This window comes from Perca fluviatilis, chromosome 11, assembly GCF_010015445.1.
Source record: "Perca fluviatilis chromosome 11, GENO_Pfluv_1.0, whole genome shotgun sequence".
Lineage (NCBI taxonomy): Eukaryota > Metazoa > Chordata > Actinopteri > Perciformes > Percidae > Perca > Perca fluviatilis.
This window is the reverse complement of record NC_053122.1, coordinates 32,130,791-32,147,676: the sequence shown is the minus strand read 5'-3', so window position 1 is coordinate 32,147,676 and position 16,886 is coordinate 32,130,791. Positions and strand designations below refer to the sequence as shown.

General features: G+C 42.3%; 1 protein-coding gene across 4 annotated transcripts in view; it reads right to left on the bottom strand.

The window, feature by feature from the left end:
* cadm3 (cell adhesion molecule 3) overlaps positions 1–16,886 on the bottom strand; it is a 94,356-nt gene that overhangs the window by 75,137 nt on the left and 2,333 nt on the right. The gene's annotated exons all lie outside the window — the stretch shown is intronic.

Below are 16,886 nucleotides of genomic sequence, written 5' to 3'. Positions count from 1 at the left end.
AACTAGAAACAGCTCCGAGATCGCTATCGCTAAACCCACCAAACTCCATGTCAATAAAAAAAATACTTTTAGCGTGTATAGAGCTAGCATATGTTCACATATAAATCAGTAAACTGTGTGTGTATTTCAACCAAAAGCAGAGTGGTGATTGATGGAAAAGTGGAAAGACAAAACCAAAACGGCTTTTCACAGTTTTATTTTTGGTGTGAAAATGATGTCAATAGGAAATGTTCTTGGCAAACTGCACATTGATCAAACCTCAAGTGCAAGAAACAAACACCAGCAAGATGCTGGTGAGTGTCCTGTCCACAGCAAGTGAGATAACCAGCCACCTGTCTGCCCACCGGCCACTCATTTGGCAGAAATGCAGGTCAGAGGAGGGCAAAGATCACTGACATTACAGGTTATTACCGAAGATTACAAGATACAAGATTGTATCGATAATTTTGAATGGTTGAGGACTGAATTGATATGTCCATCCATAGCAATGTATTCTTACACCCCTAGTGTCAAGGTGTTCTGAAGTGAGCACATGTACTAGTTACAGGTGTAACCAGCAGGCCTGCTGCTATTTCTCCAGTGATAAAATTGTACACTGTGAACGATACTGCAACACTAAATCAATATATTCCCTAAAGTAATCTAGATATGTGCTAGTACTATGTTACATCACAGGTATGTTATAGCGTCAGCAGTATGACAATGTGGAATGGACAATTTACAGAGTTGTAGATTATATATGGTAGTTACTGTATATGGAAACTAATATGCCTTGAATGCTATGAGGTAAAACAAATAAATGTGCACAGTATAAAATAATCAATATTTGTGGTTTGAATGAATTCAAAGAGTCTAAACAAATCATGTCAAAACTGGATACATGTTACCTCTAAAAATCAGGATCAATAATACATGTATGTGTGTCACGGGGGGGGGGGGGGGCATGTTTCTATACCCTAATGCAAACTCTTTGTGTTGTGAGCAAACTATCAGATGTCCTGAACAATCTGACTCCATAGAACAGAGCAGCACAGGGGCCCTGAGAGATGACAATCTTCCTGGTTATAGTCATTTGTTTACGCTAATTACTTTATTGTCAAAATGTGGCAAGGGTTTACAGATCTTATAATGCTACAAATAGAACACTATCGAAAGCAACTTATTTGTGATTCAGAACAGCTAATAAAAAGTCTGAAATTATGAATGGCCAGTGTAATAAAAAGAACAACATGAAATTATTTGTTAAGAAACATGAAGTCCAATTTTGTTTACTAAAGCAAGAAGTATGAATAAAACATAACACAGCCCTATTGTACTGGTAACCCTGGCCTGCTCTGAAATAATCTAAGAGGAAACATGCAGGACAAAGAAATTGATCATAGAGTGGTGGAAAACAGGACCTAAGACACATTTTCACACTTTTCAAGGCCTGAAATTTAGATTTATTTTAAGGCTTTTGCATTTTTAAAGACCCATGAATGCTCTGTAGTTCTTATTTCTCCTCTGACTCTGCTTCTCTCCCTCTCTTTGTGTGTCTCTTCCCCTCCCTACCTCCATCTAATCTTGCTTTCTGAAGCTACGCAGGCAAAAATAAAGAGAGAAGAGGACAGACTCTATTCTATTCAAATCCAAAGCCATGAGAGCAGACTCAAATCCAACCCAATCGCATTTATAGCCGGGTTCCGCTCCAAATGGGAATTTGTCGACTGTCTATTGGCCTGGGCCCAGGGGCTTCTGGGATTGACACTCAGACTACAACAAAGCTGAGGAAGAACGTGGGAAAGGAGGAGATGCTGACATCATGTTGCTCTCCACAACGTTCCACTTCCGGAATTGCTCCGTCGCTGCCGGAAATTCAGCTAGATTTCACTCTTTTCGACCGGATGTCCTTCCGCTGTCTTCGTGTTGGCATTTTAAATTCCGGTGGAGTTATGAGGACTATGGTTAACTGTTCGTCAGATCTTGGCAGGGTAAATCCAGACAGCTAGCTAGACTATCTGTCCAATCTGAGTTTTCTGTTGCACGACTAAAACAACTTTTGAACATACACGTTCCACCAAAACAAGTTCCTTCCCGAGGCTATATTTGCTATTGTGCTAAGCGTGATTGGTTTAAAGAAATGCCAATACACCAGAGCACGTTCTTCTCCCATCCCGGAATGCTGTGTGACTAGCCAGACCCTCCTCCGCAGCTCTGTTGAGGAAGGTCTGGCACAGCGAGACTAGTTATGAAAACCAGATTTCTGTGCAAGTCCATACAAAAGTTTAAAAAAACAAAAATGCCTCCTTGTAAATTGAGTTCTCCGTCACATAAAGTGTTATGTGAAGGATTTGAAGGTCAGAGAAAAATCATTACAGACATCAAGTTTGAGAAATCATTGTCTTGGTGCTGTAAATGAAAGGCAACTCGACTAGACTTCCTTTTTGGCCTCCTGGATGCTTCTCACTCTGAAGGCTTTTATAGAAGACAGTTGGAACGTCTTAAAAAAACAACAGCAAGCCCAGTTACCTTTGACAAACTACTTTTAGATAGACATTATTCTGTGTGTCATAACTTGAGAGATTGTAAAGGAAGTTCTCCATCATACCAAGTCCTACATGTTGGAATTTAAGATAAATAAAACATTACAGACGTCAGCTGTGAGCAACCGCTGTCTGTCTGTGGCCAGATCACGGCACCAAAGGATATCAAAGGAAAAGTAGCTTGCTGTTTGACTGTGAACTTGAAGATGGTTGAAACTGAGCTGAAGGCTCGTAGATGACAGGTGAACCATCTTAAAGTCCAGTTACTTTGGATATTCCACTTTTGGACAGGAATTACTGTCATTTCAGGAAGCAAAGAAGACTCTTTTCCCAAAGACTGACATCCTCTACTGGCCTTTTACAACTCAAATCTTGCATAAAATCTGCTGCATTGCTATATCTCTCAGTGGATAGATCTCTGCACAAACACTGTCATGGTTAGGGATGACAGTGTTTGTCCCCCTTGGGCTACCAGTGCTCACAAACGTATGCAGTCATGGAGGTGCTTTGGGAGAAATCATCCGACAAATGGCAGATGTTGCATCACCGATCTATTTATTATTTTTTTTTTAGGGATTTACTTTTCTGACAGTGAAGACGGTTTGTAGCTTTACTTTAAAACTGCTTATAAATAGTTATTTAATCATACTGTCTATCATGTCTGGCACTCTGAATTATTCAAATGTATTTGGTTGTATCCAAGTGGAGCTTAAAAGGACCTATTTCAGTGTGTTTTCAAAGGCGAACGAATAATATGTATGATAATGCTTTTCAATTAAATGCATATTGTTTTACTCCTCCCTACAGTGATGTGCAAATTGCATACATGAGCACTTTAGCTTTGTCAATCAGATATTTGTGTGTGTTTGCACGTCTCTGCATGTGTTTTTATATGAAATATATATATATGAAAAGTCAATGGGGTATTAGTTCTATTGGCATCCCTATGTGTGTAAGACTGACACTAAATGACACTACAAACAATGAATTTCTCATATACATGTTTGATAGTGTCTCATAGAAATTGAAGATGTCAAGCTTGATTCAGGTGAGGCTTTCAATTTTCATTTGTAAACTGTGCAACATCAGTTGATTGGATCATTGATTCAACTCTGACAGGAAATTTGATGGCAGTAGTTTATTCAGGGATGAACCAAATTGGAAGAGTGACAATTAAGCAAGAGCCCGACATCGCCTCCTCCCTGCCTTCTGTTGTCATTCCTTCACGATGCTAGCATGTCCCCTGTAACCACTGGTAGTTGTGTCTACATCAGCTTTGACAGACTTCTATTGTTTAGGGAATATGCGCCAGTCAATTTATGACATGCTGGCTGGAGCTAATCTGAAACTGCCAGTAAAAATGATTGGATTTTCGAAGATGGTATTACTGCACGTCTTAACATGTCGGCCATTTAGCTGATGCACTACGACGGAGCCAAGCACAATGACTGAGCAGAAAGCGGAGTCCGGTGTCTGGGCCAGGAACACATTTACAGGACACATAGTTACAGTGGGGCTCAGATGGGTGACATTTCAGTTATCGTGCAGTCTCACCCAGCGCTGTAGACTTGAGACCTAACTGCTGTGAGAGTTGATTCTCTAAATCCTTAATTTGACTTGGGACGTGCCTGATAGCAAAAACATTCCCAAGTCTCACGTTTTGACTGAGTAAAATACCACAAAAGTAAAAAATGAATGAGGTCTGCAACTAACGATTAGGTGGTATTATTTTCATCATCGAACAATTTGCTGATAATCTTCTAAATTAATTGTGTGGTCTATAAAAACCCCAAACCTCAAGATATTTAGTTAAGCAACAAGTCCTCACAATTGAGAAGCGGAACCTAGAATATAAAAATTTTTGCTTAAAAATGTACTACTTGACTATCAGGCCGATTCATTTTTTTATTGTTTAACTAATCAATTAATTGTCTAATAGCTTCAGCTCTGGAATTAATAAGCCAGTGTCAGGTAGGCATAGTCACAAAGCTTAAATATCTATTTATTAAGCCCATGTACTGAAGGACTGGGTGTATGTATAGATATTATAAACATAATTCTAATAAAGGAAAACGCTGGGTTGTGTTAATGGTCAGACTTTAGACTTGTGTCTTTGTTTTCAACTTGCTTGTGCAGACTTGTGACTTGACTTTGACTTGTCCTCAGGGATTTAAAACTTGACCTGAGACTTAGTCTGACAATCTTCGACCCAAATACTTGATCTGCCTCCAACACATGAAATCAGCCTCTTTGCATCTTTAGCAAATTTCTAAGATTGAAAGGTTTACGATTTAACTAAATGAATATTCCAAAAACGTGACATTTTATATTGATTTCAAATGTTCAGATATATTGATAAACTTCCACTAATGGCTTAGATTCTGCAATAGCTATGTACACAACTTTTCTATTAAATTCTTAAAATTGGTTACCCTTTAACACTAAGCACAATGGGGTGGTAGGTCACAGCAGGTTGCCATGGTTTTTTTTACGTCTGCTCCATCGAGGTGTAACACACAATAATACCAAGAAATGTCAGCATGTAGCTTTCCTGCCACCGGCAACTGACCCTATGACGTAAACGACCCTTCCTTTTCTCTTCGTCCTTTTCAAACAGAACCTCAGTAAATTGTACCGGGGAGGTTGATGAAACCCGATCAGCTCTGACTCTTTCAGCCCCTGAGGGGGGGAGACCCAGCAAAATGTCACCGAACCCTTCAAACAACAACAAAAAGATGCTCTCCCAGGCACGCCACCGTGCGCTGTCACAAAGTCGAGCGTGACACCTCCCATGTACAAGTCTGTATGCCTCCCCTCCCTCCCGCATGTGAAGATATCAACCTGAAAATAGCTCAGTGAAGCTGAACACTGAGCCGCGATAAATAAATCACAATAATATTTAAATATGCATTGTAGAATAAGAGAACAAGAAGGGGGGGAAAAACACAAATGTAGAGGATAAACTCCGTCTTCTATGCTTCACACATCAAAACAGTTTGCCTTGAGGAAGTTTGACTGCATTATCAATTTCTCCCTTCAAGGGACTCATCAAACATACAGTAGCCTGTGTAAGAGGCTGATAGTCGTCACGCCTCGGGCTGCCCATATGAATAAACAGCAGATAAGGGCATGTAGCTCATTAACTCAATTACATTGTTCACTTGTGCCGTCTGTCGATGCATTACGCAAATGGGATGAATTTGCTGGTAGATATGAAGTCATCTTCATTGACACACAGGCCAAGGGAGAGGGATTGTACTGTAACTCTACAGAGATGGGGTTCTCCATTCAGAAACTAGACCACGTGGGCCTGTTGAGCCTCGCAGCAGGGGCTGTGTCAATAAATCTGTCCTTTAAAAAAAAAAATACGCCTGTCCGTTTGTTGAAAAGAAGCAGAAACAATAAAAACAGCACGCAACATGCTGTGTCGTTCTCTTAGCGTGGAAAAACGGTAGGCCTGGCATGCACTCCTCAATCCAACCCCGCTGTTTGCTTTTGATAACAAAAGTCATAATGACATTCAAGTACTCAGGAGGCTGAGAAATGAAGCAGCAACAGAAGGAGAGAAATGGAGATAGAACAAGGCAGAAAAAAAGAGGAGCATGTGTGTGTTCTCACAGTAGTGTAAGTGTGTGAGTGCATGTGTAGGCTACTGAACGTGCTAGTACTGTACGAATGTGCGCAGGGTCGGATGAGACATAAGTTGGTTGGACGCCAAGTGGTGCGGTGGAGAGTGTTCCACCGAAACCTAAGTCTGTTAATAAAGTGTGATTAATTTGCGCTGTGTCACACCCCTCCCCCTCCCCTTGAAGAGCCGTTTATTAACTCAGCACTTTGCTCACTAGAAAATGGAGCGTTGCTGGTTGCACACTACCTTATGGAAAAAGGATGTCTGTAAGCAGTTTGGAAAATGTTACATATCGAATGCCCCTACACTGTGGAGAAGCGGTACACTGTGTAGGGAATATATATGAATGCATTGGCTGGCCTGCTAAACACACATACTTAAGCATGCACACAGATAGCTAGGCAGACACACACAATGTTTTGCCTTGCAGTCAACAGCTTGGCTCACAGGGATATTTTTTTATTTAAGTAAAGACTAGAAGGCTTTCAAAGCTAAATAAATAATACATTTGTGTGTGTGTGTGTGTGTGGTGTGTGTGTGTGTGTGTGTGTGCTAACACAGTTAAGAACTTGCACGTTCATTGAACAAGAAGCTTGAGAGGAAAGCCAGCTGAAAGACAAATCAACTCAGTGTGTGTGTGAGTGTGTGAGTGTGTGTGTGAGAGTGTGTGTGTGTGTGTGTGTGTGTGTGTGTGTGTGTGTGTGTGTGTGTGTGTGTGTATGTGTGTGTGTGTTAGCGTTCCAAGGATTCTTAACAGTCTGCCTAGCAGGGTGTGAGAAAGCGTGTGTGTGTGTGTGTGTGTGTGTGTGTGTGTGTGTGTGTGTGTGTGTGTGTGTGTGTGTGTGTGTGTGTGTGTCTGTGTAGCAGGGTGTGAGAAAGCGATGGTGTGTGTGTGTGTGTGTGTGTGTGTGTGTGTGTGTGTGTGTGTGTGTGTGTGTGTGTGTGTGTGTGTGTGTGTGTGTGTGTGTGTGTGTGTGTGTAGATGTGTAGATTCTCATGCGGGGATAAGCAGCTTAGGGAAGGAGCATATTCTTTTCTAAGTAAATCTCATTAATTTTAATTAGCTGTATATTTAGCCCATACACCTGGATTGGGTGTAATTCAGTTTGTATATATAGCGACTTGTGAGCAGAGCAGGTGAAATGACTCAGGTAGCGATTATATTGCCGTAGCTGCCTTACATTTGCATAATGTCCTGTTTTGATTGTGTTGCGTGCCTAAGGAGGATATCACAGGCAAATACCGTATGCATTCCCTTCATTTTCCTATTGCATGCTCTATGTAGCGCGCCATGGCCTGTCCTTTTGAACATTCACCTTTTTTCTCTTGTGTGTTTTTTCTCCCTCCCTTGCTCCCTACGCTGTTTCTTTTCATTTTCTCTCCGGTCTGTGCCCCCCATCATTAGAGTGTGTTCGCTTTTTTTTCTTACCACCCCTCCTCCTCCATTTGCCTGCCCGTATGCTCTTACTGTATGGATTTCTCTTGTTCACGTGCATGCCTCTGTCTCCCTCGCCCTCCCCTTCTTTCCTGGGTAATCAGCTTATCCTATGTGTGTCCAAGCCTCTATGTCTGCGTTCCTCCTCTCTTTGTTTCGGATTCATTCAGCAGGGAGATTAGAGATGCCTATTTGGTGCCTTTGTCTTCAACCGGCGCAGTAGCACCGAGTTACACCGCGCGGCAATGGCCTTGTCGTCAAAAGCCACAGCCACTCATCATGTGCTCTTCATACCCTGATCAGTGTCACGGGCCAGATGCAGAATGCAAACCAAGGCCGCACCTGTCCACTGGGCACAGTGGTGTAGTCTAATGTATTGTAGTGGGTATACTGTAGTGTAAATATATATATATATATATATATATATATATATATATATATATATATTGGCCAGAATCTGCTTTTAGGGGGCGGCATATCATAGTGGGTTAGGGTGGGTGTCCTCCCCCAGGGAAGTTTTGAGCATCAACGACTTCATTTCCTGTATTGTATATACACTTTTATGCACCAATTCACGGTGGAAATACCTTTATTTAGCCTATGTGAAGAACAAAAACAAAGATGACGATTCAAAATATATCAAAACTATAATGGAAAGTATTTTTTGCGTGTGATTGGGCATTTTTAAGTGGGTATATGGAAATCCTGGAGCTTTCTTAGTGAGTAATACTGCATATACCTGCGTATCACGTAGACTACACCACTGACTGGGCAGTGTGTGAGTTTGAAGCTTTGACGTGCCTCACAGTGATTGATTGACTGATTGATTGGTTGATCTTATTTAAATGTTTAAAGGAAAGAAATACATTCCCTGCACCAACTGTCTAGTGGGAATGATGTCCATGAGAGTTTATATTAACAACACTTTTCCCAACACTGCTTGTATATGTATATAGTACTATATGTTACGGTCACGCTTTGCCAGACCTTCCTCCACAACACTGCGGAGGACGGTCTGGCTAGTCCACACAGCATTCCGGGATGGGAGAAAAACGTACTCTGGTTTATTGGCATTTCTTTAAACCAATCACAATCGTCATGGGCTGTGCTAAGCGCCGGACGGAGAAACAATGCCTCTGCAAAATAGCCTCGGGAAGGAACTTGTTTTGGTAAAAACGTGTATGTTCAAAAGTTGTTTTAGTCATGCAACAGAAAACTCAGATTGGACAGATAGTCTAGCTAGCTGTCTGGATTTACCCTGCAGAGATCTGAGGAGCAGTCAACCATAGTCTTCAGAAATCCACCGGAGTTTAGAACGGCAACACAAAAAAAGCAGAAGGTAACGGATATTCGGGTAAAAAGAGTGTGATCCGGCGGAATTTCCGGCAGCACCAGAGATATCCTGGAAGTGGAACGTCGTGGCTATAGACTACAGTACTACGTCAGAGGCACCATCAACTGAATGGACACTTATATATCCTCAGCAGACAGCACACAGGTGAATTAAAAAGGCTTCATGGTTGTGGGATCAGCTCCCTCCAAGACAAACTCCCTACCAACAGCTAAAGTGATGACATCATCAAAAAGAGGCAGTAAACAATATGTGTGGGAATCACCAGAGCTCCCCTTTCTCTGCTTTGCCCGCCAAGAGAACTTGGCCCAGCCATGAGAGAGAGACATCATGGCTTTCAAACGAGCAAAGTGGCAGTTGGTGAAGGCCACACCCCCAACCTCCACCTTGCCCTCTCCTCCTCAATAGCTACAGACACAGAAATGGCACATCCTAAGGAAAGCTCATTGTGGGACTGGCTCTAGTGGCTGTAATTCGGCACCAAGGCTGGATTTCGGGAAAGAGACTTCAGATACAGTATTAGGGGACCACTAAGGTCTATATAAAAACATCCAAAGAGCACCATGTCATGGGACCTTTAGAAAAGAAGGGGTGGTAGAAACAGATATAATGAAAGGGAAGTTATACCTTGGAATAAAATCCAATGTAACTGTGGATACCGATGCTAATACAGTAAGTAAATGCCCATTTTTGTACATAACCCTCTATTATCCTCTACCCTCTATACTCCTTATCCGTCACTGTAGACATGTAATCTGGAAAACCTGTATTTATCTAACTATACACTGTTGTACATAATTCATCTCTATCGTCTACATAACTGCACATAATACTGTACTCAACCTGCACTTTGGTATTTAATGCTTCTTTTGCACTTCTGGTTGGATGTCAACTGCATTTCATTGGCTCTGTACCTGTACTCTGCTAAATGAAAATAAAGTTGAATCTGAATCGGATTTCGATCTGAAAGTTATCAGGTCCTTTAGACGACCTACAGAGGTGATCAAACCTCAGCCAGGAGTAAATACAGTCCACACAGTGTGTATTCACATCTTGCAAACAGTGCAAAAAAGTCTAACTCACTCCAAAGTTTGCCGTCCACTTGGCTTCTCGAAAGACACCTACAGAACCCCACCCCATTCCCAGCAGTTCTCACTACTTTTCCTCTTCCATAGCATTTACAGTAGTTGCAAACTGCAGCAAAAAAACCACACGTCATCATTTTTGTTGCCTTCCAGGAAAGACTCATAAAAGACGACCTTTTCCAGTTCAATGAAAAGCAAATCCAGGCTCCATGGTATCAAGTCTAATGATCCTGCACCCGTCATGCTTGTTCTTGTTGACAATGCAACCTCCCAAACTACTTTCCCGCTTTGAATAGGGCGCCTGAAAAATGTGATCCGATTACAATACAGCCATAAATGGTAATGAAAACACATATACTAAACGCCAGGTACTGTATAAATGCAAGGACATTCAAATAATACAGACTGCATTTTAATAGCAGGTGTATTTGGGAGCTACAGTATGAGCGTTTAAGCAGTGTGGTACAGTGTGATTGGGAGCAGCAGTGCACTGGAACCATAAATAAACTCCACTGAGCAGTAGCTGTGTTGCAATACAAAAACTTAAATAATGATACCATCCGACAGCTTCAATGCTAAATCCATACCCTATTCCAGAACACAATACACTTGCAAACAAAACAATAACAAATATGCTATAGGAAACAATTTTCAAAACTGCTTCAGTACAATAAGATACTATAGGAATAAATTTGTATCAAATTTAAAACTGCAACTAGCACTCAGTTTAATCGCCCTCACTGTTAATCAGTCAGTCAATGCTAACACTAAAACTTCACTGTATGTGCCAAGACAGGACAAAGCCTTAAGCGCTCGGGTCTGTCAGTCTCACTGCTGATTCACTTTGACATTGGATCAGCTGGTAAAGCAGTGGTGCCAGACTCTGCTTCAGACTGTAGCCAATTTAGTGAAAAACTGGTATTTATATATCACAAATGATTTCCACAAAAAAAACAGCCATTTATAGTTAAATTATAGAGGAGGAAAGTGAAATGGTAGAATGTGTCAGGTTTGCTGACACAGAAGCAGCATGCTTGCAGCAAAACACGTTCAGAAGTATTTCAAGTAGAGCTGGGCGATATGGAAAAAATCAAATGTCACGATATTTTTGACAAAATACCTCAATGTCGATATTGTGGCGATAGTGTAGTGTAACTATTGATGCTTTCACCACATATGAACACAATGAGTTTTGATAAATAATCACCAGTAATGTGGATACAATGACTATGGGGGCTAGGCAAATAATAGAAAAGCTAGAACAGTCTGGTAAGTTCAGAAAATGACATCACTTTACTGTAATGCAGCCTCTAAAACCAGGAAAAGACAACACTCGTGTCATATCACGATATTACGATATTCAAAATCTAAGATGATATCTAGTCTCATATATTGATGTCGATATAATATTGATATATTGCTTCAAGTAAGTATGAAATCATACGTAACTATAGACAGTTGGCAAAGATTCATTCCAGTGGGAATAATGTCTATGAGAGTTTATATTCACAGTAGCTTTCCCAAACACTGGTTGTATATACCATGGACAAGTACTGCAAATTAGGCTACGGTTAGAAGGCCCACATACATTGCATCGGTTGCACTTTAGATGTAACAATGCCTATATGTATTGTCCCTGACAAATAAACTGGTAAAATAAATAAATATGTGCCAATACTATGTTAGACTTTGATAAGACTCAGCATCCACTGAAAGGACATTGATATCAGCAGAAACCACACTAGGGAGAATTCCCCAGACAGCACACAGGTGAATTAAAATGGCTTTATGGTTGTGGGATCAGCGATAAGATCCTCCCCCTCCACCACCAAGCACGCTCCCGAACACCAGCCGAAGTGATGGCATCATCAGAAAGAGGCAATAAATAAGAGCAACCTCTGCTCTTTCATTGTTGGAGCTCCTGCGCGGTGCACTCAGACTCAATCAATACAAATGCTGCGCTTCATAGCCACGCACTGGCATCTTCCGGCACCCCGTCATAGTTGGAGTTTCACACGGCGCAGTGATGGGCTTCAACAACACAGATACACCTTTCCAGCGAGCCCTTGGTCTGACCAGCCACGCGTCAGTGACAGGATGGGCGATTTCCACCCCTGCAGCAAATCAATTAAAACACCCATCGGAGAGTTCCGGCAGGTAATGGGGTAGGGTTGGGGGTGGTGAGAGCGAGAGACCTGATCAAAGGAAAATCCAGTGCAATAATAAGGGCTCTTGTTGTTGCAAATGAAGTGAATTAATTTATTCCAAGGCTGACGTTTTTAGTTGTTAGGTCGGTTTAGTCGTTCTGTGTGAAGTGAGGGTTTAAATGTGACAGCTCTGCAAATGCTGGACCCCTTATTTTGTCGGCCCTTTTTTTTCCCCAACTTCTTTTTTTTTTTTTTGTACCCCTTAGAAAATATTGTTTTTCCCCCCCACTTTGCAAATTCTCAAGAGCACTTCTCTTTCAGTTTCTAAATGACATTAGCTGTTATTATGATCGTAGCAGGTAGAGATTGATCTGTTCTGATGGAATCTCCCATTGCCTGAGTGGGCCTGGGTGGATGAGATCTGCCTCAGATTGATGAGGTTGCTCTCGATGCCTTCAAGATCTGACGATACTGGCGCATCGCTGCATTTTAATTCTGCCTAATTTAGCCACAAATTAGTCATCAACACTTGTGCCTTGTTGAGCTATGAGTTTTCTTCCGCATGTGTAATGTTTCAGCATGTCTGAGGAGCTACATGAAGATAACATGAAGACACAGCAATGTGCATAACGTGTGATGCAAATCATCCCCAGGGCTCTGGTGCCCATGGCTGGATCTTTGTTGGAAGTTTAATCAATCAGCCACAGCGCCTTAATTAATCGCCATGATGAACAGGAGAAATAATTGGTTTTCTGCCAGATGTGAATCTGTTGCAAACTAATGCCAGCCAATCAGGATCCAATTTATAATCACAAAACTGATCTGGACGACAAAACACTTAAAAGGATCACAGAAGAATAAACACACAAGACTTAAAAGGATTTAAAATTCTGATAGGACAAAGTTGCTTCTGCATATTGTATCGAGGTATTTCAGACGCCTAATTGGATCTATACACTGTCAAAATCATCATCAGTCTTATTGATTGAATAGCAGTGGATCTGGTTGGAATGTCATTATCTTCTTTTCTTTAAAAAAAACAAAAAAACATATTGCTAATTAATTGGCATAAGAAGAAATAATTGGGCTCCTCCCCAGATGTTTCTGTATGAATCTGCAGAAAACTAATGAGGGTGTCTGCTTTTCTATTGAAACAGCAGATGTCATTAACTGCAGCCCACATTGACAATACCGATCTGCCCAACTCCAATCAGACCAGGTAACCAGTGGCTGAAACAAATGGAAATTGCTGGAGCCAGTAAATAGCCAGGGTCGAGATTGAAAACCACTGGTGTAGCCCGGTGCCAGCAGAGCCAAATGGAAAAATAGCTTAGGCCTCTTATTAATGTCACAGTGGCTAGGCGGTAATTCCCCCAGGCTCTGTGTACCTCGGCTTGTTAATGAGTCACTGCTTATCAGTCAGCCTTGTTAACAGGCAGAGGCCTCCCATCCAAACCGCCTACTGCTATTGTGCGCTAGCCGTACTGTGTATTAGCCAAATGTTCCCACATCTTGGCACACAGGAAGTCAACAGTAAACAACTGCAGCACACACAGGAAGTGGGCATCGAGCCAGCGAGAAAAAGCTTGTCCAGGGGGGAAGGAGCCCATTTTGTGGCAGGATAAAGTGAACTGCTGGCAGAGGCACACACATGCAGAGCCCTCCCGCCTGTAAATCTTACCACACTAACGATTGGTCCACTCTGTTCCCGTCCTTTAATTCTTATTCATTATTGGCCTCAGCTGGAAGCATCGGGCTTCATTCACTTCCAACCAGCAGAACTCAGAGAGGTAAATAAACTATTAGGCATGTTTTCTTGTCACAAATGCAAACATTCTCCTGGGGTCTGGGATCAGGCTGCCGTGAAGTTGAGGGCCAGGTGGCTGATGGGAGGCCACAGCACTCTGCAATACACACGGTCTGCTCAGTGCTCAGGCTGATGGACCCTCCACACTCCACAGCAGCCCCGAGGTAACTGGGTCAGCAGTACAGAACCAGGGCACAGCCGGCCAATTGCATGCCTAATCTGTGCCCTTCTGAGAGGCACTTTCCATCCGCAGCGCATGGCTGCACATCCAGCTGTGGAAATGGATATGTCAAATGGCGCACAATTAGTGTCTCCCCGATTCGTTCACTCGCTCTAAGGAAGCCTGGTCACATATAAATCTAGAAAAAAAACTGAGTTAGTGCTGTCGTTTCCCAGACTTTGACATACATCAAATGAAGATGGGTCAGGGGAAGTAGTTGGGAGTCCAGGGTTGCAGGAATTTAAGAGGTGATTGACATGCAGACTGTTGCTGTATAAGTATCAACCCTATAACTCAAAAAAGCTTTTTTTTTTCTCTCTTTCCTTCGTTGAATGATCAAACAGCCTACATGTTTTTAATTTGCCGTCGACTCTGAGTACAGCAATGATGGTCATTCCGGCTCTCTGATGGCTCATCTGCTCTCGCATTGATTTGCTGCACTCATCGTTTTTCCTCTCTGATACATAACATTGAATTATTTATGCTAAGTAGACCCTTCTGTTCCAGGGCCTCTTAGCATGGAGATCTCCATTATGACGGCATTATCTGACTGCCCGCCCCACCCCATGTTCTACTTAACAGCTCTGCTGCTTTGGCAAAACAACACCAATCAGACAGATCGGAGCAGATGTGAGCGATGGACCAGTGCTCGGCAGCTTACTCACATTGTCCTCCGAAGCTGCAACACCAGCTTGCCACATTGCTCAAATGTCTGGATACTATAGAACAGTGAACACAAGATCCATATATATATTCTCCCTTTCTTCCTGTCTGCTGAATTTCTGGCACCGCTCCTCTGTGTTGTATGTGAGCTCCCGTAGGACCTAAGTTCCTTGTTTGCCAGTGAGAAAGTCCAAAATTGTCAGTATTTCTTGCACCAATGCCACCAAGACGAATTCTTGTAGTTTGTTGATGAAAGAAATTGTAATTAATGTCTTCCTAAGTAGCACAAGAATTATAATTCAATTTATTTTAGTTTTTTACAAAAGTGATTGTGATTGATTTCACTGCAGAAATGTTCTCAGTTTGGTTTTAGTGTAGTTAATATTAGTATTTGACGTGCTTTGAAAGTAAAAGCTAATGACAACAAGACTGTGATTACAACTAAATGGTCTACAACGTGCACACTGAAACTCTGTTAAGTCAGCACTCCGTCCCTGCTTCCCTTCTATCCTCAATTGCACTCTTTGACGCGTTTTCTCATCTCCTAAACACTGTCAGACATCCCAGGCTTAATTACTCTCCTTGACTGACATGATAATGTAAAACAGCTCTTAGGTGAAACCAAAGCAGGAATTGGTCATGCATGGTCAGGCCTCCCGCTAGGCACACCTTAATCAAATGTGACGTGAGTCTGAATGGGAGCCAAAATCGTTTTCGGACCCAAATAACGAACCGCTACCTGGGTTTCAATGACGAGCTACACAGTCGGGGTCAGCGCTTTGACGAGAGATTGATATTTCATCATCAGCGCCTCAATCTGGAGATTGTTTGTGCATTTCTCATCTCCAACAGCTTTCTGGGGCCTTGACAGGCCTCCATTTGCATTTGTTTAGCAGTGACCTCATCCCGGCTTCTTGGCACAGCAGATTGTTTCTCACTTTTTACTGCACTGACCAGTGTGAGCTCACACTGACAACCCTCCACATTTCATACACAAACTTGCAGAAACACAAGTATGCATAATTCAACAGAAAGTGAAAACAGCTGATGTGGATAAATGAAGTGGAAGTACAGTAAATGTGGTGTGAGCTTGCATATTTGTATGCATACACGTGTACACTGTGCATGTGTCCACTCCATGCATGTGCATTTACCGATTTGTGAAATCGTGTGGGTGTGTGTGGGTGTGCACAAGTGAGTGCAAGGGGCCTCGGAGAATATATATTGCAAATGCAAATCAGGGAACGTCTATTAGAAGCCTTCTTGCCTGCAATATCGTCTTACGGTTCTTTGCCAAACACTCAGAGCAATTAAATCCTTACTGTAATGAGAAAATGCCAACAGGATTCTACCTGAGTCAATCAATTTTCTATGGATTGAGGGACAATCATGATGCGCCTTTTCGCCACTGGCACGATTTGCCCTCTATGGGTTGTATTACCGTCAGCCAGTCGCTTGAGTGTTATGTAAGTGGAAAAGCCTATCGGACAGTGTATTTCTCTTCCATGGGTGTTCACAGCAGGGATGATATCATTACAAAGTGCTTCACTCATCAAATCCTCCCTTACCATCCGCTTCAGCCACGCCCAACTCATCCCATGTTGAGCTTCAGCCATGACGATGTGTCCGTGCTCCGTGCGTGTGTGTGTGTCTGTGCTCTGTGTGTGTGTGTGTGTGCGCGTGAAGTGTGCACATTCCTGTGTTGCCATTTGAGAAAGTAAAAGATGATGACTGCTTATCTCCATGTTGCATGAACCTCTGAGACATATGGGAAGACGGAGATGCTGTGAGCAGGTGAAGGTGAAAGGATGTCATGGAGAGAGAAAGGGGAAAAAGAGGAAGCTATGGGGCAAGTTAGCTACTACAGCAAAGAACCTGTAGAGTGTGTGTGTGTGTGTGTGTGTGTGTGTGTGTGTGTGTGTGTGTGTGTGTGTGTGTGTGTGTGTGTGTGTGTGTGTGTGTGTGTGTGTGTGTGTGTAGTCCTGCGCCCACCGTCACACATTCCTCAAAAAACAACGGCAGAAATTC